Here is a 21258-nt window from a genome sequence, read left to right as displayed (position 1 = left end):
TGGGTGTGAGCACTTGCTGGACGCTATGTTGGACAGTATCTTTGGCTGGATGTTAAGTCCGTAGCCGGTAAGTGAGTCCGAGGTCGACGACTGCCCGGGTTTTAGGTTCAAATACGTAACACTCAGAGCTTGAGTCCTATTCAGAATTACGTCACTAATGATGAATATATTGCGCGGCTACAGAAGCTAATGTTCCTGGATATCGGCCAGCATGAAAGTCCGAGAAAAAACCCAACTAAGACTTTTGGTAGCGACCGTTGTCCCTAACGATAGACTTCAACTTGATGGGGTGAGTAGCAGCCGTCTCATGGTCCACGGAAGTCTGACTGACAGGTGCTATCCTGTCGCCGGCTAATGTAGCTTCCTGCGGCGGAGTATTGTTGGAACTGTTTCCGTGTCACGTGGCGCGCGGACTCGACTAGGTGCCGTGTTTGCAGCGCCCTCCGTAGGTGCCGGCTTCGCCTCCTGGAGGCCAGTCTTACAGCGCCGTGTTGCACTTGTGATGCTGAGGCGTACACGGGGCAGTCCTGGATGCCTGCGTGATGGAGCTGCCTGAAGGGTTGCCGATCCATTAGGCGGGAACTCTCACATCACACTTTTATGGCGCAAAAAATACATTCGAGACTGCTGCGTATTCCGACGCAAAATAGCACAGATAGTGTTCGGGAGCCTCTGTTATTCACAAGTTCAGTTCAATGGCAATCTTATGAAGTACACAAAAATATTCTCGTCTATTTTCTGCATTAGTGTTTTGGACAAATCTTGTGAAAGACTGGAACAATGGGAAAGAAGATGATAGGAAGACATGCCTGACAACAAGAAGTAGGCCGGTAACATCAAACAGCTTATCAATAAGTCCCTTATTCCGTACTGGAACTTTGAGGGGGGGGGGGGGGGGGAGGGAGGATTGTAGAATTATTCTTGAAACGTCACTGCAAGCAGCCACGGGAAAGATGAAAGATTAAAATAAACATTATTTCGGATACATCTGAGGATAGTTCTTTGGACGAGACCTGTATGGTTCATTTCGCAGCAGAACTAGTGCTCTGCCTCTAATAACATTGATCCAGCGCGATGTTATATTCCACATTCTCTCGTCTTTCGCACTAGCAAAACTGCGATACCTCTACAAATGGATCACGAGTGACACTGCAACTTAGAAATAAATGTCCTTCACTTTTTCTTCATCTTCTTTCTTCTTCTTTGGCGGAGTTCATGGGCGCTTGACGACGAGGTGATAGCATCCTTACTATAATTAGCAGAAATGAATGTGGTTAAAATGTCCAATACGTTATGAAAGAGGTAAGACACGATTCAGATAAAACTGCCCTCAATCCCACTACCGATGAACCGCATAATCATACTATCTCACATCCTTTACGATACAGTAAATATTGCCCAATGGTCTTTCAATTTCAATTAAAACATAAATAATATAGGAGGTAAGCTACAATAACTACACAGGGATATTTGATTGGCTAATAACTTACAAAATACATGAAGGAGCCAGCCACCCGAACGACTCATTAAAAACATTTCTCTAAAACTATGTCGGACATTTCACGGAACGTTAAAGGTAGTAGCACAGTCGCGTCATTGTCAGTTAAACAGAGGGCAAATCAGTCAGTAAATTAGTTTCTGCCCGCACTCTACAAAAATGTGGCGCACGGAGATCCATGCCTTACAAGCTTCACACATTGGAGGATCCTCTCACTGGAGCAAGAAGCCGTGCGTCATTGGATGACGATTGAGGAGGGCCTCATTTCGTCTGTGAGGCTGGAAGGATGTATGCCTAAGTCCCAGCTGTTGACTTTACTAGGCGCAACTTATTGTCCATCACTTTCAAACATTCTTCAACCCATCTACGCATGACTCGGTGCCTCAACAGCGAAGTGGTAGCACTTACGGGGATGGTGAACTAAACTAATTATCTCTACAAGCCTCCTTCGCTACTGCATTTATTAATTCGTTCCCTCTAAAACCCACGTGGCCTGGGACGCAGCAGAAAGACACCACCGTCCCCAGCCTTTGCAGGTGGAGGGGGTGACCTGAATATTCTGGACTACTTTATCTACTGGGTACAAGCGTTGTAGAGAGGAAGGACACTCAAGGATTCGAAACAGATAAAGAATTTAGGAGTCGAAATACATCACACGTGTCCCGGGCCCTCAAGATCAGGTATGCTTCTGCACAGAATGCAGGGAGTTCTTGAGGTAACCGGATCTTTACGACACGATCAAGAAAAACGAGAGAGCATCTAAGGAAGTCTTAGCGTTTAGAAGCCATTGTGGTAACGATCCTCACAGACACAATGTGTGTAGAAATATGCATATTCACTAGTAACAGCTCGTAAGCAGTTACGTGTTAAGTCCAAATGCACTGCTCTCGATGAAAGTACACATCGAAGCACCAGAACTGTCACCTGACGACAGAGAAAAATCTCCGAACAGTATTGTAAGAGAAAAAACGAACAAGCTTTACGTCTAGTGTCTGGGTACGTTTTGTTTATATATTATATATACTACCTGCTACCTGCGGCTGTACTCGCATTTCAGTATTTTTTGTTATGATCAGTGACGGTGAGTCAGTACAAAAATGATTTATAAACGACTGTGTATTTAGTGGTATAAAGGCGTATGTGTCAAGAAATGTGCAGTGCTGGTATATAGGTGCTTAATATATGTGTTTCTGTTACCTGGCAGTATGTCGAATCTGAAAGCGTGCATTGTATTTCCTAATTATATTTAAAAATGATCGATTCATTATATTCGTACAGAAGAACCGCTTTTAGAGATTCCACTGGCTCACACAGTAGTGGATATAAGATTTTGCACACCACAGTAACTAATACCAATCGTTTCTTCTTCCATTTCAATGCATTATACTGCCTGCAGTTTTATCCATCCCCCTAATATGACTAATTTATGATTAAAATAGTCAATTAACAGATAGTAATCAAAAGCAGTCCCACAAAAAACCTCACACGCTCCACATGTAAAAGTGCGACGTATCTACGTTTATTGTACAGCCTTTAAATGACTGTCGCTGTGAGTCTTAAGGCGTTCAAAAAAATCGCTCTGAGCACTATGGGACTTAACATCTGAGGTCATCAGTCCCCTACAACGAAGAACTACTTAAACCTAACTAACCTAAGGACATCACACACATCCATGCCCGAGGAAGGATTCGAACCTGCGACCGTAGCGGTCACGCGGTTCCAGACTGAAGCGCCTAGAACCGCTCGGCCAATCCGGCCGGCTCTTCAAGCGTCTTGGAAGCTTTAAGAGACACGTGTCGAGCAACGTATAAGAACCGACGGGCATGTGACTGTTCTACCATCTCTGTAGGTATTAAGGCCACCTGACGTACTGCATCCAAGTTACGGCAGACCTGAGATTGCTCCGAGATATGTTGCGTTGGCGTAACTATCGCAACGCGAGCTGTCTTTGATCTATGCACTACATCAGAGTTACGTTTTCAAGGCACATAGTAATAGTTTTAAATGTGGTTCTCGTGTGGTTCTCGGGCTCACCATCGTGTTTTATTGTTGCATCTCCACAAAAACTCTCCAGCTATGCCAGGTGGTGTAGCAACTATCATAAACCAACGCGCACAGTAACATCGGATTCGCACTGTTACGGAACAATCTACAAGCGCTAAGTGTCGCAGCCTATCGCATCAGCGTCGCCTGCAACCCACTCACGAATGCCTTATTTAAAACTGTTAATACAACTTAGGAATATAACACACCTTTGTAAAGTAGCCTATGGTCTCCCTCAGGATTCAAGCTATTTCCATAACCAAATTTCATCGGGACTGGTTCAGCGATAGAGCCGTTAAAACGTGATAGTTACTTTCGCATTTAATACAATTGATATTAGTAAAGAAGTATGAATGAAACACGTTGAGAATTTTATAAGAACAGTACTAATTACGTTGAACCACATTACGTGTAACATATCAGGCAATAAAAGCATTTTCCACAAATATGATAAAGTTCGAAAGTGAAAGAGAAGAAATATTTTACCCAATTGGCGTAATATTCTTCAAATCAATAAATATCTTGTACTACATATTTGTGAAGTAGCCTTCCTGCGGGTTTAAGCTGTCTCGCAGCAAATTTGATCGACATCGGTTCAGACAGAATTACTTTGTCATTTATAATATTAGTATGGAAGTATGGATTAAAAACGTTGAGGGTTGTATAAGCATGGGTGAGGACAACATGCACACCCAGCCGCGAGCGGAAACATTCCGATACATGATCCAATGGCAAATAACCACATGAGCAAGAGCTGTTCACGTAAATCGGAACGCATTTTAGAAGTTCTAAAAGACAAGTGATGCTCAGCGGCTAAAATGCGACGGGCCTGTGACTGATATTAGTATGAAAGTAAGGATTAAACACGAAGAGTACTGTATAAGCATTGTATTCCTTATGTTGAATCGTATTATGTAGAAAATGTGAAACAATTAAAGCATTTTCACACGTGCGATAATGTTCAAAAGTGAAAGAGTAAATAGCTCTTCCAAAGAGTAATTATTATTCCATATTTCGCATTATACAATTAAAATCAATAAATATGTTGTACTTTACACTTTCTACAGCAACCTCTTCTCTTCCTCAGCGTCCAAGCTATCTCCATGCCGAATTTCATCAAAATCGGTTCAGCGGTTTAGTCATAAAAGCGTAACATATTTACAGAGTGAGAGTTATTGAACTATACGAAAACAAACCGCAAATTAGTTACAAATTACGGCGAGCACACTCTTTATTAAGCAAGTAAACGTCACTATAGGTACTCGGATTTAGGTTATGACATGTTCGATGCGCCTGCCATCATTGGTGATGACGTGGCGTAGACGAATGGCGACTTTCTGTATGACCCGCTGAAGTGTCGGAAAAGCGATGCAGTCGATGACCTCCTGAATGGCTGTTTTCATCTCAGCAGTAGTTTTGAGGTTAGTGCTGTACACCTTGTCTTCAATACAGACCAACAAAAAGGAGCCGCATGTGTTCAGATTCGTATAATGTGGCGGCCAATCGAGGCCCATGCCTGTGGACTCTGCTCCTCCAGGACATTAAACACTCTCCTGCTTCGATGGTGTCGAGCTCTGTCTTGCACGAACCACATCTTGTCGAAATCATGGTAACTTTGGATAATGGGGATGAAATCATCTTCCGAATCCTTCACGTACCACTTGGTAGTCACCGTGCCATCAAGGAATATTGCACTGATTGTTCCGTGACTAGACAGTGCACATCACACAGTCATCCGCCAGTCATGCGCTAGTTTTGCTTATTATCACGTCAAATGGTCGACAACAAGGCGCGTGCGCGTGCGCATGCGCATACTACTTTCCATCATGCCCCGCGGCCAATCGTGCAGTTTGAACGTCCTAATGCAAACCATTCAGAGGTTATGACGATTTTATTTAATGTAGTTCAATAATTGTCACTTGTACTTTCGCATTTACAAAATTAGCATGCATTTTAAATAGTCGCGGAAACAGCTAATCATACATGTCCATGTGCGAATATATAATAATTTCTGCAATCACCACGCATCGAAAGGACGACCTCCAGAAGAAGCACTGCAGCACTAGCGTGCGTTTACAACCACGGATGACGTTGTTTCCCTCCTTTAATTAAGCTAAATCTTTTGTTAACACACCGATGCGATCCGCCGACGACTTATAGTGAATATCTTTCAACACACATTCCGTCTTCGAGGATCGTTAGCACAATGGGAAAGAGCCCTACTATAGAAATATGCGCGTCACATAAAAGGCCAGCTTTCGATGAAGCGACACAACGTAGCCAGCTGCGCGTATCGAATTGGCAACGGGCCGCCTACGAGATGGAGAGAGAGAAAAAAAGACGACGCGACTCTTAGTCCATTCGGTCTGTTGGCAACGCGCGCGCCCACGTATCGACAGGAGGACACGACGATCTGCGAGAGGCGCGCCCCGGAGATATATCTGTATCTGCGGGCGGGAGTCCCGGCAGGGGCGGCAGCGTGCCTAATCTGTTTCCGAGTCCTCCGCTTCCGTTTGTCCCGATACCGCGCGCCTCTGGCTCAGCACACGCAGCGTGCCTTTCCGCTGCCACGGCCACCGCCAGCCGCATAAGCCACTCTCCCACCCGTCCCCCTCGCCGTTCAGAAACAACCGAACGAGCGCGCCCCTCGGCAGTCGGAATCGATTGCAGAGTCGATCCCTGAGCGAGCGCTCGCGCGCCTACGGCTGCGGCTGCGGCTGCGGCTTCTGCCCGACGAGCCATCCATCTGCCGGCGCCGCGCCGGCTAGCCACCTGCGGAGGATAGCGGCCGCGGAATTTATTAGGCGCGGCTCGTCAAAACACGGGGGATTTACGGGCGGCGGGCCGCGCCTCGCGATAAATTACGCCGTAAACGTCTGGCTGTCGCTCGGCGGAGCGGCCGAGCCCCTGCGGACCCTTCGCGCCCCCACGACCTGTTTAGCGCAATACTGGCCGACCAGCGCGAGGCAGCGGCGACTGTTTGCGGTACCAACGCCTCGAGCAGAAGGTTGCCGTGAACATGCCCCCCACCCTTCCCTCCCTTCTTGCAGCGGTGTACCGTAGGTCTCTAGAAGAGCGTAGCATTCCAAAGGATTGGAAAAGGGCACAGGTCATCCCCGTTTTCAAGACGGAACGTCGGACAGATGTGCAGAACTATAGACCCATATCTCTAACGTCTATCAGTTGTATAATTTTCAACACGTATTATGTTCGAGGATAATGACTTTTCTGGAGACTAGAAATGTACTCTGTAGGAATCAGCATGGGTTTCGAAAAAGACGATCGTCTGAAACCCAGCTCGCGCTATTCGTCCACGAGACTCAGAGGGCCAGGTAGACGCCGTGTTTCGTGACTTCCGCAAGGCGTTCGATACAATTCTCCACAGTCGTTTAATGAACAAAGCAAGAGCACATGGACTATCAGACCAATTGTGTGATTGGATTGAAGAGTCACTAGATAACAGAACGCAGCATATCATTCTCAATGGAGAGAAGTCTTCCGTAGTAAGAGTGATTTCAGGTGTGCCGCACGGGATAGTCGTAGAACCGTTGCTGTTGACAGTATACATAAATGACCTTGTGGGTAACATCGCCAGTTCAAAAAATGGTTCAAATGGCTCTGAGCACTACGGGACTTAACATCTGAGGTCATCAGTCCCCTAGAATTTAGAACTACTTAAACCTAACTAACCTAAGGACATCACACACATCCACACCCTAGGCAGGATTCGAACCTGCGACCGTAGCGGCCACGCGGTTCCAAACTGTACCGCCTAGAACCGCACGGCCACACCGGCCGGCAACATCGCCAGTTCACTGAGGCTTTTTGTGGATGATACTGTAGCATATTGAGAGGTTGTAACAATGGAAAATTGTACTGAATTCAGGAGGATCTGTAACGAATTGATGCATGGTGCACGGAATGGCAATTGAATCTCAATGTAGACAAGTGTAATGTGCTGGGAATACATAGAAAGATAGATCCCTTATCATTTAGCTACAAAATAGCAGGTCAGCAACTGGAAGCAGTTAATTCAATAAATTATCTGGTAGTACGCATTAGGAGTGATTTAAAATGGAATGATCATACAAAGTTGATCGTCGGTAAAGCAGATGCCAGACTGAGATTCATTGGAAGAATCCTAAGGAAATGCAATCCGAAAACAAAGGAAGTAGGTTACAGTACGCTTGTTCACCCACTACTTCAATACTGCTCAGCAGTGTGGGATCCGTACCAGATAGGGTTGATGAGATAGAGAAGGTCCAACAGAGAGCAGCGCGCTTCGTTACAGGATCATTACGTGCTTTTGTAGAAGTTTTGAGAACATACTTTCAACGAGGAGTCTAGCAGTATATTGCTCCCTTCTACGCATATCTTGCGAAGAGACCATGAGGATAAAATCAGAGAGATTAAAGCCCACGCAGAGGCATACCGACAATCTTTCTTTCCACGAACAATACGAGACTGGAATAGAAGGGAGAACCGACAGACGTACCCAAAGTATGGATGTAGATGTAGATGCAGAACTGTCCTGCAAGAGCCATTTCGGCGGGGTGCACACTGAAATGCAGGCCAATGTCGCTCACGTCCGTCTAATGCAGGATCCCACAGCATGTTCTAAGCTCAAACATCATGACCTTAGCGGATGAAAGCAAGTCTAGCATTAGCGCGGATTCAGGAAAAAACACTCCAGTGGAACACAGTTTGCTTCACTCGTACACGGCATCTTGCAAATAAAAGATGCCGGTGCACAGGTAGATTCCGTCTCCCTAGATTTCCGAAAGGCATTCCACACTGAGAACCACGTCCTCGACTACTAACCTAGATACAGTCATGCCGAGAGTGTCGCAAATACGTTATTGATTCGATTAATATCTGACTAATACACTTAGGTGACAAAAGTCATAGCCGGCCGGGTGGCCGAGCGGTTCTAGGCGCTACAGTCTGGAACCGCGCGACCGCTACGGTCGCAGATTCGAATCCTGCCTTGGGCATTGATTTGTGTGATGTTCTTAGTTTAGTTAGGTTTAAGTAGTTCTAAGTTCTAGGGGACTGATGACCTTAGAAGTTAAGCCCCATAGTGCTCAAAGCCATTTGATTCATAGGATAGCGATACGCACATATACCGATGGCGGACACGAGATGTACGTCTACATCTACATCTACATCGTTACTCTGCAATTCACACATAAGTACCTGGCAGAGTGTTCATCGAACCATTTTCATACTACTTCTCTACCATTCCACTTCGAATGGCGCGTGGGAAAAAGAAACACCTAAATCTTTCCGTTCGAGCTCTGATTTCTCTTATTTTATTATGATGATCACTTCTCCCTACGCAGGTGGGTGTATTTACGCATTCGGAAGAGAAATGTGGTGATTGAAATTTCGTAAATGGATCTCGCCGCAAGGAAAACAGCCTTTGTTTCAGTGACTGCTACCCCAACTCTCGAATCATATCAGTGACACTCTCACCGCTATTGTGCGACAACACGGAACGAGCTGCCCTTCTTTGCACTTTTTCGATGTCCTCCGTCAATTCTACCTGGTAAGGATCCCATACCGCGCAGCAATATTCCAGCAGAGAACGGACAAGTGTAATGTAGGCTGTCTCTTTAGTGGGTTTGTTCTATCTTCTAAGTGTTCTGCCAACAAAGTGCAGTCTTTGTTTCACCTTCCCCACAATATTTTCTAAGTAGTCTTTCCAATTTAAGTTGCTCGTAATTGTAATTCCTAGGTCATTAGTCGAACTGACAGCCCTTATATATGTGCTATTTATCGCATACCCCAAATTTATGGGATTTCTTTTAGCACCCATGTGGATGACCTCGCACTTTTCTTTCTTTAGTGCTAATTGTCACTTTCCGCACCATACAGAAATTCTCTCTAGATCATTTTGTAATTGGACCTGATCGTCTGATGATTTTACTAGACGGTAAATTACAGCGTCATCTAAAAACAATCTAAGGGGTCTGCTCAGATTATCACCAAGATCATTTATATAAATCAGGAAAAGCAGAGGGCCCATGACACTACCTTGCGGAACGCCAGATATCACTTCCGTTCTACTCGATGATTTACCGTCCATCACTACTAACTGTGACCTCTCTGAGAGGAAATCACGAATCCAGTCACACATCTGAGACGATACTCCATATGCACGCAGGTTGATGTAAAACGACAGTCCACTGGCGGAACGGTCATTTGTACTCAGGTGATTCATGTGGGAAGGTTTCCGAAGTGATTACGCGACACAACGGTAATTAACAGACTTTGAACGCGCAATTTTAGTTGGAGATAGACACGTGGAACATTCCGTTTAGAAATGTCCACAGTATCAAGAATGTGTCGAGAATACCAAATTTCAGGCATTACCTCTCATCACGGCCAACACAGTGACCGACGGCTTTCACTTAACGAGACAGAGTAGCGGTGTTTGCGTAGAGTTGCCAGTACTAACAGACAAACAACATTGCGTGAAACAACAGCAGAAATCAATGTGGGACGTAGGGCGAACATATCCGTTAGAGCAGCGCGGCGAATTTGGCGTTAACGGGCTAAGGTAGCAGATGCCGACCCGAGTGCCTTTGCTAACAGCACGACACCGCCTCTAAAGCTTCTCCTCAGCTCGTGACCACATCGATTGGAACCCAGACGATTGGAAAACCGTGACCTGGTCAGGTGAGTCCCGACTCCAGCAGCTAAGAGCTGACTGGCAGGGACAGAGTATGGCGTAGATCCCAGGCAGCCATGGACGCAGGGTGTCAACAAGGCACTGTCCAAGATGGTGACGGCTCCATAATGGTCTGGACAGTGTTTACGGTGACAGGACTACATCATTAACTGGAAATGGTTGTTTTTCGCTACTTAGAGACCATTCGTAAACTATAAATGGGCTTCATCTTCCCAAGCAACCGTGGAACTTTTGTGGATGGCAATGCGCCATGTCACCGCACCAACAATTATTCGTGTTTGGTTTGAAGAACATTCTGGACAGTTCGAGCGAATGATTTGACCACCAGATTGAACGACATGAATCTCATCAAACATTTATGAGACACAATTGACAGGGCTGTTCGAGCACAGAATCCTCTACCGGTAACTCTTTCGCTGTTACGGTCGGCTACAGAGGTAGAATGGTTCAGTATTTCCACACGGACTTCCAGTGACTTGCTGAGTCCACCCCATGTCGAGTTGCTGCACTACGCCGGGCAGGTATATTAACAGGTATGTGTAGAACCGAGTACGTTCTATTGGAGGTCAAATATTCCACAGAAGCAAATCTACGAGGAACGTTCCAAAAGTAACATTCGCCATTAAAAAAAAAAAAAAAAAAAAACCGAGAAGATGGTACACCAGGGGGGACAAACATACGCCTTATGAATCGACACCCATCGCTGGTTCAGCGATGGAAGAGGCGTCAGCGGAGGAGGAATGACGCTTGCACAGAGCGCCGAAAAAAGAGAGAGTGGCAGCAAACCAGCGTGCCCAAGATTACTCGAGTACACGTCAGGATAGCAGATGGACGTGTATTGACCACGCGGTCGGCAGTGGAAGTGTATGCTATTATCAGGTAGTAATGGGAACGTGTGATTAGTGTGTCATTCACCAATGTATGGTGAAGAGGTCATGTGTCAACAAATGGGCCGGCCGCAGTGGCCGAGCGGTTCTAGGCGCTACAGTCTGGAACCGCGCGACCGCTACTGTCGCAGGTTCGAATCCTGCCTCGGGCATGGATGTGTGTGATGTCCTTAGGTTAGTTAGGTTTAAGTAGTTCTAAGTTCTAGGGGACATTACCTCAGAAGTTATGTCCCATAGTGCTCAGAGCCATTTGAACCATTTTCAACAAATGGTCGGTCGCTCGTGTTGCATGTTCGAAGGAAGGCAGAGTGTGGAGGATGAAGGCCGAAGTGGGCGCCCCTCTACATCCATGGATGAGAGCAACATTGCTAGAGTACAGGACATGGTGTTAGTGGACTGGCGCATAATGGTGTCAGACGTGGCGTCCACACTGCGAATCTGCCGTACGCAGGCCCATCATATGCTCCTTGTGTGTTGGGTTACCGAAAACTGTCTGCAAGACGGGTGCCGACAAACCTGATCCCTGATCACAAGAGTGCAAGAACGGCAAATAGCCTCGATCACACGATGCGATATGCGCGCGAGAGAAGTGAGCTCTTGTTCAGAATTCACCACTGCACACCATAATCCAAGCCCGCCTCAGTGACTCCACCAGTTCACCGGTGAGAAAAACTTGAAATTGTCACCCTCCACAGGAAAGGTTACGGCCACAGTGATCTATGACGCAAAAGACGTGAAACTGCTTGATTTCTTCCAGTAAGGGACCATTAATGTGGCACGTTACTGTGACACCCTCACCAAACTCAGGTCCGCCATTCGACGAAAAAGACCAGCGAACTTCAGTAAAATCGTTGCGCTCTTTGACGACAACGCAAAACCACACAAAGGGAGGCTCATACGGCATTACATCAGCCGCTCCGGATGACAGAGATTGGATCACCCGGCATACAGCCCCAATCTTGGCCTACCTGACTTTCACCCGTTCCCTGCATTGAAATCCGCACTCTCGGGACGTCACTCCTAAACCAGTGCTGAGGTGGAGCCGGCCATACGACAATTCCTTGTTTCGCGGCGTACGACAGCTCCTTGTTTCACAGGGCACTGACTTTTAGCAGAGTAGTTTCTTCAAACTGACTGCACGCTTCGACAAATGTCTCAGCGTCGGTTGCGACTATGAAGAAACATATTGCAACGTGTGATGCATGGTATTTGATTTTGGCAAAAAGATTTGCGTGTGAAAAACAATGACGAAATTTACTTTCGGAACGTCCCTCTTAATATCGGCTGTCCCCCAAGGAATCATAATAGGCTGCTGATGCTGATTATTGTTTGAGGATACTAAATATTTAAAGTCATCAGTGTCCTTTTCATTCTGCAGGACGGAGTCGGTGTCTGCGTCTAGAGTAAATTCTATGCATAAGTGTGAGAAAGTTTTCTAAATGTTTGTTTGGAGTCCATTTGAGACAGGGGATGGGTACCAGCCCAGTGTCCACGCAGTGGGATGTGTGCTTAAGAACCACATCTAGGCTGACCAGTACAACTGTCCATCTTGTTAATCCGCCGGACGGATTCGAAACGGGGTCGACGCGTTTCCCTATTCCAAGGCGTGCGCTTTTAACGCGCACAGCTATGCGGGCGAGCGAAGCGTAATACGACCTGTAATATTTTATGTACAGAGTTGTATAAAAGCATGTGCAGGAACTTAAGGAACTTATTCTTCACATCAAAAAATCATAGAAAGTTTATATGAACATGTTCCGAAAATCTTTCGATACGAAGGAGGTATGAAAGGAATCCCCTGCAGCGACTCCTGGTTGTATAATGTATCTCAAATGTTTGCTCCCTATCTTGTTTACAGATGTCATGGCATTTACTTTGTTTTGTATGGTCATCGTTTGTTCTGCTTTAGACTAACTTCTATCACAACACACCACGACGATGTATTCTGTGTCTGAAATGAATAACATGCTCAACATGTACGGACTAGCAGATAGAAGGTAAAGCGGACGCAGCACGTCAGTTTTGTTACTCCGGGAGGTGTTTACCTTGTGCAGGACCGTTTGTACGACTCCACCAACGCTAGCGAAAGACAGGCTTAATTGAGAAACGAGTAGCAGGTGATCGGAGACCATCAGGTGTACGAACGCTTCAACTTGAAGAACGTATTCTTCGTGCTTTGGATGAAAGACGGTCAACTATTACAAGGACTATTACCAGAGGGAAAGCGTTAATTATATTAATATCTGGAGCATTCTGCATAAAATTCTTCTATACCAGCATCACCGTCAACGGGTGCAAGGACTAAATAAAGTAGACTTTCAGCCAAGAACGCCTTCTGTCAACGCATGTCCATCTGCTGCGTGCCTGCAGTTCTTAGTAACTACCTTAGGCAATGATGTCGATGGCTTTCCACGTAATGAGATCTTCAATTACCATTACCCTACCCCTCATGAAGTGCGACAAGACAGACATCAAGAGAAGTTCAGCTTCAACGCGTGAAGTGGAATCATTCATGGTCATCGCCCACTTCTTTCCCCGACGTATTCCTGGACAAACATATCTACAGATTCTATGCATGAGTTGCTTCATTTACTTTATGATGTACCTCTAGACGTCATCCAACGAATGTGTTTTACCCACTATGGTGCTCCACCACACTTTACACGACTAGTTCGCCAGTATCTCGATAACCAGTTTCCGAACAGTCGGATTGGTCGAGGGGGATCCACTGCATGAAACGCTTGATCACCAGATTTCAATCCACTGGATTTTTTTCTTTTGGAGACATTTAAAATTCTTGGTGTATTCAACTGCTGCACGCAATATCGATGTTTTGAGGGACAGTATCCGAAATTAATTCGACCAAATACGGAACACACCAGGAGGTTTTCCGCAATGTATGGCAAAGTATGGAACGCGGAATCGGAGGATGTACAGAAGCAGCTGGTAGTCATTTCGAGAAATTTTTGTAAATGTGATCGTTAATTGTATCATTTTAGTCCCATGAATAATAAATTCTTTGATACTTGTAAATGTGTTTTGTAAATACACGAGGGCTATTCGGAAAGTGAGGAGCGATCGGTCGCGAAATGGAAACCAATGTGAAAATCCGACGAGGCTTTTCATAGACGTTTTGGGCAGGTTCTCTAGTATGCCCGTCGATCGCATCAAGCCGCTCTTTTCAGTTGTGAAAAGCCTAGAACAACAATGTCTCCCGCCAAGTAGGAGGTCCTGCTGAGAGGCTTCGCCTTAATGGATGCAGCCCACCTAACACAACTGCCACACACTTCCTTCTTCATAGCAATTCTCAGCCGCACTCTGCAGGGGCAGTGAAGACGCTCCTGCAGCCGTTTCGATGGGAAGTGTTCGATCACCCACAACACAGTCCTATTTGGCCCGTCCTGAGTATCGTCTCTGTTCACATGAAACGCTGGATACGAAGAGAACACTTGGGAGCAGACCACGCACCATAGACCAGCGTAGAGAACTATCGGAAAGCACAGGCGGCTGCCTTCTATGACGATGGTGTTGGAAATTTGGTATAACGCTCCGACAAATCTCTAACTTGGAGCGGCGACTATGTAGAGAAGTTCCTGGAAGGTATAGCTAAATATGCAAAGAAAACAGTTTTGATTTTCACTGTGGTTTCCATTTCGCGACCGATAGTTCCTTACTTTCCAAATAATTAGAAAGTTTTTCGAGCCCTTGTTCATAAGAATTATTTGTAATATTTTGATGTCAAGAATAAAACTCTTAAGTTCCTGACACATGTTTCTACACACCCCATACAGATATGCAATTTGTCAGACAATATCAGCACTGTAAGGTGGTTCGTTGACGACGCTGTTGTCTATAGGAAAGTATCGTCGTTGGACATCTTGAGCACGTCAGCTTATATAATTACAGAGTGGTTATGATGCAACTTTCGCAACCTGAGACATTGTAGACGGAAAACTATTTATCGTATGAGTACCCAACTTTATAGAAATGGTGTTCACATTGAGCGCTGTAAAATTTGCATTCTTAGTGATGTTAGTACCATGACTTGCTGTAAGGTGTCCGTACAAGTGCAGCGACATATGGTTGAAACACAAGCATCAGTGTGCATCGCAGTTGCAGACAGTCAACACGGGTCTAGAATGCTGTGGTATTCATGCAGCGCACGAGCTGTGTCACGACATGAATATACCATGGTCCACCGTTCGAAAAGTTCCGCGAACAATTGTGTAATGGTATCTAAAGTGGGATTCCAGGCTGTCGTGGTTGCAGATGGTCGTCACATTGAGCAACGTTTTTAACTCAGAACGTACACATGGTACACAATGAACGAATTTTACACTCTCATGTGCAAATTGAAATATGTTTTTTGCAAGGTTTATTCGTAATCTTTCTTCCTCATGTCCTTACAAATGTTTCGACACTGTTTCAATGTAATACTATCACTCTCTTTTCATGGGGGCCCCTCTCAAGAAGCGAGAGTTTAATTATATACACTCCTGGAAATTGAAATAAGAACACCGTGAATTCATTGTCCCAGGAAGGGGAAACTTTATTGACACATTCCTGGGGTCAGATACATCACATGATCACACTGACAGAACCACAGGCACATAGACACAGGCAACAGAGCATGCACAATGTCGGCACTAGTACAATGTATATCCACCTTTCGCAGCAATGCAGGCTGCTATTCTCCCATGGAGACGATCATAGAGATGCTGGATGTAGTCCTGTGGAACGGCTTGCCATGCCATTTCCACCTGGCGCCTCAGTTGGACCAGCGTTCGTGCTGGACGTGCAGACCGCGTGAGACGACGCTTCATCCAATCCCAAACATGCTCAATGGGGGACAGATCCGGAGATCTTGCTGGCCAGGGTAGTTGACTTACACCTTCTAGAGCACGTTGGGTGGCACGGGATACATGCGGACGTGCATTGTCCTGTTGGGACAGCAAGTTCCCTTGCCGGTCTAGGAATGGTAGAACGATGGGTTCGATGACGGTTTGGATGTACCGTGCACTATTCAAAGTCCCCTCGACGATTACCAGTGGTGTACGGCCAGTGTAGGAGATCGCTCCCCACACCATGATGCCGGGTGTTGGCCCTGTGTGCCTCGGTCGTATGCAGTCCTGATTGTGGCGCTCACCTGCACGGCGCCAAACACGCATACGACCATCATTGGCACCAAGGCAGAAGCGACTCTCATCGCTGAAGACGACACGTCTCCATTCGTCCCTCCATTCACGCCTGTCGCGACACCACTGGAGGCGGGCTGCACGATGTTGGGGCGTGAGCGGAAGACGGCCTAACGGTGTGCGGGACCGTAGCCCAGCTTCATGGAGACGGTTGCGAATGGTCCTCGCCGATACCCCAGGAGCAACAGTGTCCCTAATTTGCTGGGAAGTGGCGGTGCGGTCCCCTACGGCACTGCGTAGGATCCTACGGTCTTGGCGTGCATCCGTGCGTCGCTGCGGTCCGGTCCCAGGTCGACGGGCACGTGCACCTTCCGCCGACCACTGGCGACAACATCGGTGTACTGTGGAGACCTCACGCCCCACGTGTTGAGCAATTCGGCGGTACGTCCACCCGGCCTCCCGCATGCGCACTATACGCCCTCGCTCAAAGTCCGTCAACTGCACATACAGTTCACGTCCACGCTGTCGCGGCATGCTACCAGTGTTAAAGACTGCGATGGAGCTCCGTATGCCACGGCAAACTGGCTGACACTGACGGCGGCGGTGCACAAATGCTGCGCAGCTAGCGCCATTCGACGGCCAACACCGCGGTTCCTGGTGTGTCCGCTGTGCCGTGCGTGTGATCATTGCTTGTACAGCCCTCTCGCAGTGTCCGGAGCAAGTATGGTGGGTCTGACACACCGGTGTCAATGTGTTCTTTTTTCCATTTCCAGGAGTGTATTTAGGGGTAACACTAAAATGTGATATGAAATGGAACCGTCACATGTGTAATAAATATAAGGGAAGGCGAGTGGAAGGTTTTAATTTCTGAAAGGGTTCTGGGAAAATGCGAGGCGTCTGTAAGGGGAATCTCAACAAGACGCTACTGAAGCCAAGTCTAGAATATTGTTCTACTGTTTGGAGTCCTTTTCAACGAGGCATGACAACAGGGACTGAATGAAGTCAGAGATGCGCTGTTTGCGTCGTAACAGGTCGGTATAGTCCACCAGAAAGTGTAAAAGAAATCCTCGGGAATCCTTGGAAGAACGACGACGTAGTTGTCGCGAATTGTTGCTAGGTGAATTTTAGGGAACCTGTATTCGAAGATGACGGTGCGACCACTTTGCTTTCACCGTCGTATATACACTATATCGTAATTACCATGAGAATAAGAGAGATAATACGGTACCTAAAGGATCATATAGGCTGACATATATCCCTCGCTCGGTACACGAATAGAAGAGAACAGAATATCGTTAATGTTGGTACGATGTACCCTAGGCCATGCAATATCCAGTAGTTTGCGGAGTGTACACTATGACGATGTAGGGGTAGATGTGGGGTAGTATTGGTAACGACTCAGAGTTTTGCGCCACTAGGATTTTCCGACTTTCTCCAGTTCAACAGGAAGCGCGGGTAGCTGAAACAGATGGATCACACTGACTGCCTTCAGTTTCCGTTAGAAGGCGATTGATACCTTTGCATGCAATAATCTTCAGAAATTCTCGTGTTTGTGTGTCTAGGGTACGAGAGTGCGAATTACTGCTGACGGATTTTGTATTTAAACGGGTTGCTGTGGCTTAGTCTGCTTAAATGGAAAAGAAAGAAAAGACAATGCACGCGTTTTTCCTATGTAAGGGCGTTGAACATACCTCCCAAGTTTCTTCTCATCTCCTCCTAATTCTCCCTCTCTTTTTCCATCACCTCCTCCCCCTCTCTCTCTGTCCAACTTCTCTCTCTCAACATCACCTCACGCCAATTCTCTCTCCCCCTCTCTCTGTCCATCACCTCCTTCCCTCTGGTCTACGTCCGTCTTCGCCACCTCTCTTTCTCTCTCTCTCTCGCTGTCTCGTCCTGCCCCATCTCTCTGTCCATCTCTTCCTTTCCGCTTTCTATGCCCATTCCCTCCCACCCCTCTTTCGGATCTAATAATAAGCGGTAAGCCATAAAGTCAACTTTTCTATTACCCAACAACGTTTCGGTATTATATATATTAAAATGTATAGTCTATGTCTGTCCGAATGTTCTTTCGAGTATTAGGTAAACATTTGAAGTAAATTAGTAAAGAACGTCTTGAGATGATTGGTAATACGTTTCCCGTTTATATACTCACATTTATTCCTGTATTATATATGTTTAAAAATAGCTATGTAAAAATACGGGCGTGTTTGAATGCAATGTTGTATCAAAATTTCGAAGCAATCGGTGAAGATTTTTCAGAGATTTAAGTTTTTGAGCAAATGAACATTTGCTATATATAGAGGCGCTAAAGTAAAAACATAAAAACACCCACATGTTCAAATGCAAAAATGCAACATTGCGTCAAAATTTCAAATGAATCGGTGATTAACTTCGGTAATTTAAGACTTTGAACAATCGAACATAAGGTTTTTATAAACAATGTATCCCCTTTATGTATAATTTACATATTTATATGCCATAACACGCTCCAGTAGGTGTATAGACAGAAGCGTCTCTTCAAATGCAAAGTTATATCAAAATTTCAAAGCAATCGTTGAAGAACTTTCGGAGATAACGCTTTTGAACACACGAATATTTACGTATTTATTTATATAAATTGTGAAGAGTAGGGAAAAAGTATGCGTCAGTGAGAGTCAGAAAAGTCATTAAATGAAGAACAAAGAAGTATGTATTTTTGTCCATGCCAAGGAAAATTATTTGATGCTTTGGTATCGATATAATGTAAGCTAGCGCAGCTTCTTGACTTAAGGTGCTTGGTTTTAAAACGGTGCACAAGCGCGGTAACGACAGTGGGCTTTGCAAGTAACCGTTGGTTATAATTAAAGTGCAGTTACGCACGAAGGTACAGTCTGGGCTGTAATTATCATATGGCATCGAAATTTCAAAAGTATTCTAATGCGTTAATGAGGAACCGATTTACACTGGAAAAATATTAGTTCCAATTTTCGCCACCAGGTGCAAATCTGGCGCTGTGAATGCAAGAAAGACGTACAGAAAAGTTTCTATGTGCAATGGATTAGGGGAACGGGGGCAGACTAGTTCAAACAAGTGATAAGTACATAATGTTGATTTTATTATTAACGGGCGCCTACAATATTCGTTCAATATGAGCAGCGGAGACGTAAGGAGATGCTGCATCCGTAAAACGACGTGATTAACAGCTGCTAGCAACGTGTCCCTGCTAAACACGTTCTTTTAGATTTCCCCAGATCGAAAACCAACATGGATTCTGATGAGGTGACCTTGCGCGCCATGCATTTGGAAAAACTTTGGAGATAGCGTGCTCGTGGAAGGCTGCACTGAATTAGCGAAATCAGGTGTTGCGCCATCTCCCGTAAACACAGCGATTTTCACACAGTTTCGTTCTTCCAAAGCAAGAATCGCATGCTGCACAGGAAGGTTTCGATAAAGTGCAGGTGTCACGGTACACCTGCCAGGCTCTATGGGTGTATTCTCTTCAAAGAAGAACGGACCGAGGATAAAGGTGCTTGTGAATCCATACCACACAGTCACATATGGTGAGTGTAATGGCTATTCGTGCACAACACGAGGTTAACATTACGCCAAATTCGGCAGTTGTGTGTATTTACTGCACCCTGCACTGTAAAATGTGCCCCTTAGCTCTATAGAATATTGCCCAGCCACATGTCATCAACTTCGTTAAGTGCCAGAAACAGAAGAGCATATTCACAACGTTCCTGCGGCTCATGAGCTTTCAGCAGTAGCCGCGCGGGGTAGCCACGCCACGCGGTCTAGGGGCGTCTTGTCACGGTTTGTGCGGCTCCCCCCCCCCCCCCCCCCCCGTCGGAGGTTCGAGTCCTCCTCGGGCATGGGTGCGTGTGTTGTGTTTATCGTAAGTTAGTTTTAGTTAGAATAAGTAGTGTGCCGGCCGCGGTGGTCTAGCGGTTCTAGGCGCGCAGTCCGGAACCGCGCGACTGCTACGGTCGCAGGTTCGAATCCTGCCTCGGGCATGGATGTGTGTGATGTTCTTAGGTTAGTTAAGTTTAAGTAGTTCTAAGTTCTAGGGGACTGATGACCACAGATGTTGTCCCATAGTGCTCAGAACCATTTGAACCATTTTTGAAGTAGTGTGTAAACCTAGGGACCGATGACCTCGGCAGTTTGGACCCACAGGAACTTACCACAAATTTCCAAAATTTCAGTCGCCGCACCGTCTGGATCTTGTACTGTTTCTAGTGTGAAATAGACCGGAAGATTTTCCGTACTGTAAAACTGTTGCTGCGAAATAAATTGTGAAAATTCATTTTGCTGAAAGCGGGCATGGTAGCTTACCACTCCCGGATCTCCGCATCCTTACCATCTCATTATTGCTTCTGAGCAGTTATATTAAAGTAAACTATATGGTGTCAATGATATAGAATTAACTTCTACGCACTGTGAAAAGAGTCCAGTAACATTTCGTAAGAATTTCAAGCTAGTATTGCTCTCTTTTCGAAATACAATTTCTAGAATGTTGTTAATTCTCCATCGAGCTGATGGCGATAATTGTCCACTATGCAACATTTGCGCACTTTATCAACCAGGATTTTAAATGCCGAACAAACATCAGTTCATCAGAACGGAACTGGTCCGCTCATGTTCGGATGCACATAAAATTCCGAAACAGTTTGGCTCCTGTATGGACAAAAAACTTCTGTCAGTGCAGTAGAGCCTCAGATACGATTTTGAACGAGTAGATATACAAGATCCTTCTTAAAATACCTTTCTTTCATCGTATGAGGACTTAACATAATATCCGTGTGCATACTGCAAACAAAGTCAGTAACTTTGTGAATAATGTTATGATATATCGAGTGACCTCTCTGTACAAGCTCTGATGAAGTGCTATTACCTTTTGTTTGCTGCAGCTGTCGTCGAGTCCAAGTGCAAAACTGATGCCTGGAACACAAGAAATAAACCATTTGCAAACACTTCTGTGTTTAAAACAATTACTTCAGAAAATAATGACTGAGCCTTAAA

General features: G+C 45.7%; 1 protein-coding gene across 2 annotated transcripts in view; it reads right to left on the bottom strand.

The window, feature by feature from the left end:
- Positions 1-21258, bottom strand: part of LOC126455702 (probable inactive tRNA-specific adenosine deaminase-like protein 3) — a 531452-nt gene that overhangs the window by 49728 nt on the left and 460466 nt on the right. For both annotated transcript variants that reach the window (XM_050091470.1, XM_050091471.1), the window contains one exon: positions 21131-21177. The gene's annotated coding sequence lies outside the window, so the exon portion shown is untranslated. The remainder of the gene's footprint in view (positions 1-21130; positions 21178-21258) is intronic.

Source organism: Schistocerca serialis, chromosome 2, assembly GCF_023864345.2.
Source record: "Schistocerca serialis cubense isolate TAMUIC-IGC-003099 chromosome 2, iqSchSeri2.2, whole genome shotgun sequence".
NCBI classification, from domain to species: Eukaryota; Metazoa; Arthropoda; class Insecta; order Orthoptera; family Acrididae; genus Schistocerca; species Schistocerca serialis.
Note: the sequence above shows the minus strand (reverse complement) of the source record. Positions and strands in the feature narration are given on the sequence as shown.